This window comes from Triturus cristatus, chromosome 7 (genome assembly GCF_964204655.1).
Source record: "Triturus cristatus chromosome 7, aTriCri1.1, whole genome shotgun sequence".
NCBI lineage: Eukaryota > Metazoa > Chordata > Amphibia > Caudata > Salamandridae > Triturus > Triturus cristatus.
This window is the reverse complement of record NC_140590.1, coordinates 1,189,935,596-1,189,946,657: the sequence shown is the minus strand read 5'-3', so window position 1 is coordinate 1,189,946,657 and position 11,062 is coordinate 1,189,935,596. Positions and strand designations below refer to the sequence as shown.

The window sequence follows — 11,062 nt, the reverse complement described above, 5'->3', positions numbered from 1 at the left end:
AGGAAGATGGGCGACATCCAGAAGGAGGCCAGCCAGACCGGAGGTGGAACCAACAGGGCACCTGCCCTCACCGAACTGGAGGAGCTGGTGGCGGCCACAATCGAGCAAGAGAACGTCGTGGGTCTTGGGGACGCCGACAGCTCTGCCAGAGCCGCAACACACCAAGGTAAGACGAAAGCACAGCAATGTAGCCCCCCCTACCCCTATCCCACATCCCCCATTGTGAAACGAGAATCACACTGCAGTCCACACGTGTCAGTGCAGACAGGCAATGCATTCCGGGAGATGTAGTCAGGGCAACACTAACCATGACGTAAATGTTACAGGGCAACAAGGCATGTCACGCACTCGAGGCACAAGGAGACAGAGGACATATTGGAATGTGAAATGATTTATTGTGACGCTTGCAATGCAGCCCTTCGGGGACACTGAGCCAATGTTGTATTTCTGTCCACAGATGTGACATCATGCAGGACAGGGCATGCTGCAGGAGAGACGGCACACCGGCCACAAATATCACCTCTAGCCAGCACAAGTTCAGACCAGGGAGCAGGCCCACTGGCAGCCGCACCACCAACACAGCCAGCCTCGCCGCACACAGAGCCAGCATCACCTCACCGAGAGCCAGCATCACCACCACCAGAGCCAGCATCGCCACTCATGTTCGAATCACCGGCCACATCTCCGCTTGCAGGTGTGAGAATGAGGAGGCGTCCAGCAGCCAGGCTACGAGCCTTAGACACCTCGTCAGACGACAGCATGGGCCCAGAAGACCGCACCGGGCCCCAGGAAGGGAGCCATGCCACTGTGCCCCACACCTCACAGGCAGCACAGACGGAAGCAAGAGGGCGCCGCAGGTCGCGTGTCCAGAGTCCACCAGCACCCACTGACGGCCATGGTGTCTTCTTGGGGCTCGAGGGCCAAATGTTGAAGCAACAGCGCCTGCAATCAAAGGCAGTCATGTCAGTCCAGAGGCACATGCGGGTGATGAAGACAACATTAGTCAACATGGACAATAACATTAGCGGCATGGCTGCGGGCATTCGGGACATGTCCCAGTCAATCCAGCAGTTGTGCAGCAAATTAGATGCTGACATCGAAGCACGGCGCCGGGAACGCCAGAGAAGGGACACTACCAGCAGGGCACTCAACCGTCTGGCAACTGCGACTTCTCTACTGTGCCGGCGCTCTGTGACGATGCAGGAGGGCCTAACACAGTGCTGCAGCGACCTGTCTCGGGGGATGGTGCAGGTGACAAGTGCACTAGGGGTGCTATTGACTAGTCAGGCGTCGACAACTACTGCAGGGGATGCTGCGGAGAGCATCGACACCAGCAGCAGCATCACACCCCTCGTCCCAGAAGCACGCAGGAGCAGCAGGCGGCTTGGGGTTGGCTCTAGTGAGGATGCACAGGCCGTGTAATCCACCACTGCAGCGCGTATGCGCAAACATTGATGTAGCCCTGCTTAGCCACTTCCCATTGGGTGACGTAACCCTGGACATACTCCTTGTATAGATGGTATATTGCCAGATTGGCCTGTTCATGTGTTCATGGCGTGGTGCCACATTAAAACTACGTCAGGACTTCTCACAACTCGCTGTGTCCCCTTACTTACTCAGAAATAGTTGCATGTGATCTCTGCCCGTCTCTCTCTCCCATCGATTGCAGTTGGCACTCTAGCTGCGTTGCCCTCTGGCTGGCCTGACTCATCCTCGTTGTCCTCAAAATATGTTAGTTCCACATCTGTACCTTTTTTCGTGGCAAGGTTGTGCAGCATTGCACAAGTGGCAATAATCTTGCAGCAGGTGATGGGTTTGTACTGGCGTGCGCCTCCGCTCTTGTGCAGGCAGCGGAACCTGCTCTTCAGTAGTCCAAACGTGCGCTCCACCACATTGCGTGTTGTTTTGTGTGCCACGTTGTATCGTCTCTCACTCTGGGTTGCTGGGTGTAGGTAGGGAGTGAGGATGAATGACCGGCATGCATATGCACTGTCGCCTGGATGAGTAAAAGGGAACCATCAGTTACATGCCTCTATACACTATGATTTGCAGGTTTCAAGGGGCGTCACTGTTACTTACCTAGCAGGTATCCCTCTCCGAATTCTCCGGCACTCAGTCGTGTGTAGATCCCACTATTCTGGAAGATGTAAGAGTCGTGGGTGCTCCCAGGAAACTTTGCAACAATATCTGTGATGATGTTCCCTGCATCACAGATCACCTGCACATTGATGGAGTGGGTGGACTTCCTGTTCCTGTAGATGTGCTCTGTATCAGCTGGTGGACAGATTGGGATGTGTGTACCATCAATACAGCCGATGACATGGGGGAACTGTGCCATGTGATAAAAGTCAGTTTTTGTTTTCTGCAGTGCAGCCTGTGTGTTTGGGAGGCTTATGTAGTGGTGCATTCTCTGCATCATGGCATCCAGGAACTTCCTGAAGAAACGTGACAGGCAACTCTGGGATACCCCACCCACCGCAGCTATCACCACCTGATAACTGCCGGATGCCAACAGATGTAGGCTGCAGAGCACCTGCACATGTGGGGGTATGGCGTGCGCCCTTCTTATTGGATGGTCCAGGAGTGGCTGTAGGTCCCTGATTAAGTCCATGATGGTTTCGGGGTCTAGCCTGTACCTCTCATGTATCTCTGCATCAGTCAGCTGGAATAGTGTGATGCGCTGTCTGTAGATTTGTTCCTCCCGTCGCCACACCCTCAGTCCTGCTGCCTGTAGACGTAGGCGCCTTGCAATGACGTACATAGCGGCCATGTTGTCCACGCTGTTGCATTTTGGGATTGCTTATATGCATTGTTGATGGTTACCACCTGCTTTCAATCCGTGTTAATTACCGACTCTTATTTACCGATTTTCCTGGATTTCTTAATTACCGAGTGCTCCTACATGTCATTTTAATTTTTACCACTTCATATTTACCACTTCATGTTTACCGATTCGTTAATTATGTATTCGGTAAATCTGATTCGGTATTTTGGAATTCGGTAAATATGAATCGGTATTTACCGCCTCATATTTACCGAAAAGTGGTTTTTGGACTCCTACATCTCACTTGTCTGAATACCGGTCGGTAACGGCATATTTACCGAAAATCGGCCGTTACCGACCGGTATTTGGCTACCTACATGAGGCCCTAAATGTTGTAAGTGTTATTGCCAAATGGGAAGATATGACTGGTTCATGTTTGGTTTCTCTGGAATCCTAATTTAAAATCCTAATTTGTGGTGAAGTTGTATTTTAAATTCCAATTCTGAAAATGCCACTCTTAGAGAGTTGAATACAAAAAGGAGAACCTGGCTCCGTTTGACGTTATGCTCTTATTATTTTTGAGCAACAAACAGACCACTATCTTTTCGGTTTGAATGGAATTTTTATCAAACCATTCCTTTCTTTGCAAATGTTTATATTTACCAAAAAGATTTTAGTTGCATGAGAAGTGAAGAGACACACATTTTTCAAATTAACATACGAAACATGAAAAATACTTATGATGATTCACAATAGACAGTGCATGAAATACTTATATACAAATACAATTATATACAACAACGTTGGTCTTTAGCATCATAACATCAGAAACTAGAATACTCTTATCGTCATCTTGTTTTTGGGGCCAAACATGTGCCAAACACAGGAAAATGTTTAGAGTGTGTGCGTGGGGCATACGATTCAATACAAATCCCTCATGTCACAACAAATGTATTTAAATTCCTCCGTGTTGAAAAAAAGTGTCGACACGTTTCAAGACAAAGTCCTCTGGTACCGGGACTCTCATCAGGGCTTCATGTTAATGGTCAGCAATTTGTAAAAAACATAAATGAATGATGCAAACTCCGCATCAGTGAAAATGAAAACTAAACACTACTCCCCTTAAATATGCTCAATTCAATTTTCTGTACCTGATTGCCTGATTCTCGGACAGAGCTGCTGCTCTGACTCCTATTTGCGTGGTAACCAGAATCTCTCAACGGAAATTACTGCAGTGCGCTTCGTAGTTTATGCGGGGGGGAATTTGTATAAAACATTAAAATGATTGTGTCTATATTAGTATATTTAAATACATGGACATTGGGCAACTCGACTGGACAAGGTCAAAAAGTACCTTTCAAACGTTCCCAGGTTGCTCAGAGGCAGGCGTCTATTTCTGTAATAATTGCATCCCTACAAACGAATGGGGGACATATTACTGAAGCCATCAACTTGTCAATGATATTATAAACATGCTCGATTCTAGCATGAAGTGCACTTACTGTTTTTAAGTCCGAGCACATCCATATTCTATATCCGCAACTTCACTGTCATCACTGGCAACTTTTAGAGAGTTGGCATGGCAAAGTAAAGTAATGCGCAGGGGCTGGTTTGAATCACATTAGTTGTAGCTCTAGATATGTTAGAAGTGGGTTTGGGGTAGTAGGGTTTGTGCATGGTGGGGCATTTGGTTAGCGCACAGAAGTTAAAAGTGGGGGACCGCTGGTTAATGAGCAATGGGGGGTTAGGTGTGTTTGTTGGGTTACAGTTTAACATATTGTAGGTTTTTGTTTTGAATAGTTAGTAGGCAGTAGGCATGAGAAAAGTGGAATAAAGAATTTTGGTGAAGTCTCACTGTCTCCATGGTGACTTAAAACATGAGGACAATTGAAAAAATAAGACATGATTAAAACATTGGTATCAATAGGTTAAAATTGATTACTCAGGAACAAATGTTTCATTGTTGGGATAATCTGAATACCGCAGTGCAACAGTTGGGCGCGTGAGCAAGGTGCCCTTTGGAATTTTTACTTTTAGAGAGTTGGCATATTCTTGCCTTATGCTCAAACAAATATGAGGGAGAGAGAAGTAAGACTATGAAACCGTAGGTCTCAGCAGATAACAGCAAGACATCCGTTTATTCAAAGGTGGAGGCAAGTGTATATATTTCTTTCACAGCTTTAATTGTCACATATGCCTTTAAGAAGAGAGCAACCATGTGTCCTACTTCCCCTGGTTTCATCTATACTAGCATAGAAACCTTTCTGCTCATAAATGCAACAACTGGTGTGGTTTTTGAATTGTTACCGCACACCATTAGACTCTTCACCTCTTGCACCTATAATGTAACCTACAAACACAGTAGTTATTTTCATTTTAAAGTAACTTCCTTTCACTACTGCTCTAAAGCAAATTCTTTGGTTTTGTGTGTTGACTAAAGGAACCACTATAATTCAGTCACCAGCCATCAATAAAGACAATTCTGGCAGGTACTTCTGAAACCAGTGATAATGCACACATATTCAATGTGCCCTTCACACTTTTTCAAAACAATTGCTGGGTACATACAGATAATAATCATACACTTTTTAAGATGTAGAGGCTCCAGTATTTGCAAGGGCCCAGCCGGTGTTAGAATATATATCCTTTGGTCCAAATTATTGTATGAACAGCACTTTTCCCATTCACATTAAATAAACTGAAGTATCACTTTGGGCTTTTTCAGGGAAACCTACACATTGAATAAAAATATTGTTTATTATGTTCCCTGTTGTGTTTTTTCAGTCATAGCCAAAAGTCTGCACCTATGACCACGTCAGCTACAAGCAACTGTGCTCACCGTGGACCAATAACTAATCCACTTAAGCACCACTGTGTCTTCTAATGGTATTCCTTTCCTGACCAATACATTTTCCATACAGAAAAGGAGATTATTTTTATCACTTTCACGACTGCCACTACCCAGACAGTCTCCCTCCTGGTGGGAGACGGTAAATTGCTTTGAGACCCGAACCCTCAAGTGATAAGACCCAATGACGATACTATCCACCTTACCACACAAGTGGAGAAATAACATGTGCGTGTACTGTGATTGTGTGGATGAATGTCTCCGATACAATTCTCTTGAGACTCTGGAATATTGACACAAGTGATTCATTCCCCTTTGATTATAAGATGTTCTTGCCTTAGCCATTTGGTACCTGCAGCCTGTCTCTGGTCACATGACCAAGTGTAGTTGGCAGTTGAACTTTGTGTATTTCTCCTAGACAGCCACATACACTGGGAGCTTAAGTGTGACTGAGTAGGCCATCACTGCCAGGATGGGAGGGAGGAGCTTGGCTCAATGTACTGTCCCCACACAAAAGGCTATAAGCCCCCTGTAGTTAGTTTGGAGCCAGGGCACGGAAGGCAAGGCATTTGTGCACTGCAAATGCATGCCTCTAAAAGCATCTCCCCACTGCAAAGGCAGAACTGTGTAGAAAAGAAGGACCTCAGACAAGACCACTTCAATCCACTTGTGGACATGTGCATACTCTGCCAGGAAGAAGGACTGCTGTGCTGCTGAAGGACTGTCCCTCTGCTGGACTGCACTCTGCTGAACTCCTGCTTTGCTGTGCTGACCTGCTGTCTCTTGCCTGGGTGAGAAATATTGGACCTAAGTCTCTTGAATCCAGAACCCAGAGTGACTCCAAGGCCTAGTTGGCTCGCCTCCTGATCTGAAGCCTCAGGAACATTACAGGCTTCCAGCGACCTGAACCTGGACTCTCCATCTGTGAGTCTACCCTGCGAAGTGGTGCCAACCGAGTCCTGAACCCTTGGAAGTGGGCCTTAAGTGCTTCCAGTGGAACCGATGCATCTTCTCTGCAGAGAGACGCATCACCAAGCAGAACTGACTTATCTCCTTAGCTAAGCAGCGAATCCCAGAGCAGAACAGCTGCTGCATGGATTGGACCTGACCCGTATCATAGCCCCGCAAGTCCTTGGAACCAACGTATTGCGGAGACCACGTGGCTGATCTACAGCCGAGATCCTTGCAGTCGACCTCAACGTGTGACTTTATCCCAGTCTGGGGCAACCAGATATCCCCAATAGCGATTTGTACTTCTTGGAGCTATTTTCACTATAAACATTAAAACTCAATATCTCCAGTTCTACTAAGTGGATTTTTGTCATTTTAATCTTCTGTTATTTATTAAAACATAGTATATTTTTCTACATCTGTTGTGGGCTTGTTTTGTGGTGTGTTTTCACTGTTTTCCTGTTTGAAGTGTTGCACAAATTATTCATATATTGCCTCTAAGTTAAGCCTGACTGCTCTGAGGCAAGCTACCAAGGGGGTGAGCACAGGTTAATTTTGTTGTTTTCTTATACCTTACCCAGACAAGGATTGTGGTTGCTGCTTGACAATTACTTTTACTCTAGTCAACCAACAACCCAATTTCTTACAATCTCATTTTACAATTCTCTCACCAGGATCATTTATGATCATAACTCAACATTTTTTGTTTACCAAAGTTCAGGGAATTTTCCAGTCACTTCACCAATGCAGTGTTGGTTGATCGTTGATCCACCCTGCAAAACATGGTATATACGTCAATTGAAAACACTGCCTATGCAGGGTTGCATTCAAATAGTGCAGAACATATGCTTGAAATGTACTGTGTGGATCATAATAGAGGAATCTTTTCAACTCTTTTTTTATAAGTTCAGTCCAAAACTACAGGACACTTCCACAAACCTGTATATTTTGAAACAACACAGAAACTGCTCCTCCTTTGACAAGTATGCTTACTAGCAGAGGAGGTTACCTCATTATACAATGTACGTTGCAAGTTTAAGACTTCTGCACTTCCCTTCCTACACAACTAGAGCTAAAATAATGTTTTAATTGTTTACATCATCTTCATCAAAATTCTTTATTCGACTCAATCGAGCCATAAAACCTTGTTTTAAAATCATTTTTTAAATACATAAAAGAATGAAGAGCAGCATTTATAACGCACATGAATCAGTATTTAGATTGAATCCTTAATGCACTTAAAATGTAATTCAATACTGCATGAATAACCAATACATGGGACAGAGAGGCAAATTTACAAGCCCCTTTCGCCTCCACAGCATCACTTTTCCTCGATGTAGTAGTGGAGATATGGGCTTCACCTTATTCACATGGTGGCGTTAAGCCATTTAACATGGCTTAATGTCGCCTTGTGAATAAGGCATCCACTCAAGCGAGCAATGGGTGTTGTGGTGGGCGTTCCACCGCAACACCCATTGGTTTTGATGCTGCCACATATTCACAAGGGTGGCGTAAATATGGGGCAGCGCCAGAATTCAGACCGGGGAAAACTTGTTCTTATACTGGTGCAATGAGAAGAAATGTTTAATTTTTCCTGGTTTTTGCTGTTCCCATGTGTGCTGGGTTGTGCAGCACACACAGAAACAGAAAAACATCATTAGTTGTTTATGTGCAGAAAGGTGTCGTTTCCCACACACAAACAATCATTGAAAAAAATTATGTTTGGCAACTTCTGCATTAAGCAGCACACATAGAAGTTTAAAAACGCCATTTCAGATTGTTTATGTGCAGGAAGGGACACCTTCCTGCACATAAACAATGATTCCCCTCAACGCAGGCACCCTTGCACTATGGTTCAAGGGTGCCTGCATTGGCTCTAGGTAGATAAATTAGCACCAGCGCTGGGAGAAATGCAAGGCTGCACCATATTCTTGTGAAAAATGGTACAGCCCTGTGTTCCAGAAGTGGTGGAGTGCGGCATTAAGCCAAGGAGGCTAACACCGTGCTCTGCCACTTCCTTCTAAATATGCCCCATAGTCTCCAGTGCTTGTAGTATCGAATAAAGGAACTGACTTATTTGCAAGGTATAAAATGTACAGAATAGAATAAAGTGCATAGTGCTTTGCTGTGCAGGATCATCACAAGAGCAAAGGGGGAGGGTTGAAAACAAGCGGCCCTGTGTTGGAAAGGCAACCAGATAATGTATGGTTTTAAGGTGAAACCTGGCCAACAGAGACTTCTGCCTCTCATTTTCACGTACCTGAAAATAAAGTGCGGGCCCTGCAGGTAATTGTTGGGGAATGACTCCCACCTCTGCATGTCTGTTCTCCATTCATGCGATTTGGGAATGTTGGTAAAAAAACTATTTTATTTTACCTGGAGAGATGTTAAGTAAACTGGCTGGGTTAGAAAAATAAACTGGGGTGCCTAGCCTAGCAAAACTCAGCTCAATATATTTAAACCATGGGATATCTAAACAGTTATCCAAAGTTATGCAATCAGTTAAAACTGTTGGGCACATTTGGGCTTCTGGATTCTTCCAGATTCTAAGCCAGAGGAACAAACGTTGTATTTTAAAAATCCAATGAAAGCTTTAGGCAACGGATTTTAACGATAATCACCTCACAACTGTGCTACAGTCTTATTAGAAGTATGGTTCGTGCACACTTCTCAGCACCTGTTGCCTTTTGGGGCCGCTGATCAGAGTCCAAATTATTTTGTGACAAGTTTTAAAGTTGTATGTGACTTTTTTAAAGACTCAATGTATTTTATGTTCAATGTTGTATTGAAGTAAGCTTGTAATATTGAATAATGGTATAGTATTGTTTGTCTTAGTCACATGATTTGTTGTCTGTGAGTATGTTTATGACACTTTGATAATTTTTAGTTTAGTCCGTCAGTCATGTTATACGATAGGTTTGACTTATACATGTTTTTTGTTACTTTGTTCGCAGCCCTGAAGAAGTTCTCTTGGCTATGTGCCGAAATGAACGAAACGCGTTGGCTGCCTTTTTGTGAAACCGCGTGTAAATTTGAAAATAAAGGACTGAAAGAAATATAAAAAATAAGCTCTTTTGTTCACGTGCACTGCTCTATATGTAAAAGGTTGTATTTTAATATGATCTTCTAGAAGGTCCAACCCAACTTCATCATGGCAGAAGGATATTGCAGTTAATTGGCAGACTGCCAATAAAAGTCTAATAAACGTATTCTCCATGGTTTGCAGAGAATTGCAGTTGGTGTAACCTCAGCTACCAGCACCAAATGAAGCAACGGACAAATATTTACTTTGCAAAATACAAAGCAGTTAATTAATTGGCTTGTGCCCTAGCCTTTTGGAGAATCTAAAAACTGCATCAATCGCCCTTTGAAGTTGCAGGGCTCTCACATTCATTAAAAACTTCCAGTTAAATTCTACATCTACTTTTACTTCTAGGTATATAAGATGAGGGGGTTTGCTAATTTCTTCATCTGAGCATATATTTCCTGATCCTAGATAATTTTGGGCCACATTTGATAACAAAAGACTTGGGGCAGTTTGTGTCTAAATCCTAGGCTACCCTTGAAATTGATAAAAACATCAAGCAGGGTTTGAAGGCCATTAGCAGGGATTTGACGTTTAGTATATCTTTTTCTGCCCTTATCAAGTGATCTCCAAGATCATTTACATAAATTAACCGGAGAAATGGTGCCAAAACGCAGCTCTGTCTGACCCCAGCTACAGAGTGAAATTTTTCTGTGAGATACTCACTCCTCCAATAACTAACTCTTGCTGTGATGTGTGCATGAGGCCTGCCCAGAAGGGTAATAACTGCACTATCAACGCCTAATCGTATCATTATAGAACATAATTTGGGGCGGTCCACTGTATCAAAGGCACATGTTCAGTTGATGAAGGCTAGATGGACACAGACTTTTTTTGCCCTTGAATATTTTGGACTATTAGAGATAGGTTCAGAGACTGCTCTGACATTCTAGGGTTTAGACGAAATCCAAACTGGAAATCCGAGAGCCCTTGGGTCTCCGTGGCCCAAGATTCCAATTTGGCCAAAATTACCCGGCCTAGAATCTTAACCGTAATATCTAGCAGGGAAATAAGACAGTAGTAATGTGTCTGACTCTTGTCATCCTTTTTAAAAATAAGGACTATGATAGCCTCCTGCCATGTCTTGACTAAAGGGCTTATAATTGCACATCTTATGTCGTTTGTTTATTAAAGGGGCCCAAAATTGTGGGAGGGATTTGAAGAGATCTGATGGAATTCTATCTGATCCAGGGGCTTTCTCTGAGGGGCTACTTTCGATAGCTAAGATAATGTCTGGGACCTTGATTGACCTACTCAGCTCCAAAGTGGCTTTCAAATCATAGAGGGATACAGGGTCAGAAGTTAGGCTCACAGTCTGATCCTTTTGGCCGAATATTTTAGAGAAATTGTTTACCCAATCTGTAGTTGATACAACACACTCGACTTTTTGGGTATGCCCATGCAAAAGATTTGG

The 11,062-nt window shown here is 44.0% G+C and overlaps 1 protein-coding gene across 1 annotated transcript in view; it reads right to left on the bottom strand.

Moving 5' to 3' along the window:
* Nucleotides 1-453: 453 nt before the first annotated feature.
* LOC146811430 (taste receptor type 2 member 40-like) overlaps nucleotides 454-11,062 on the bottom strand; it is a 206,575-nt gene continuing 195,966 nt past the window's right edge. The window contains exons 3-4 of the transcript XR_014965826.1: nucleotides 7,275-7,336; nucleotides 454-942 (exon numbers count right to left, since the gene is read on the bottom strand). The gene's annotated coding sequence lies outside the window, so the exon portion shown is untranslated. The remainder of the gene's footprint in view (nucleotides 943-7,274; nucleotides 7,337-11,062) is intronic.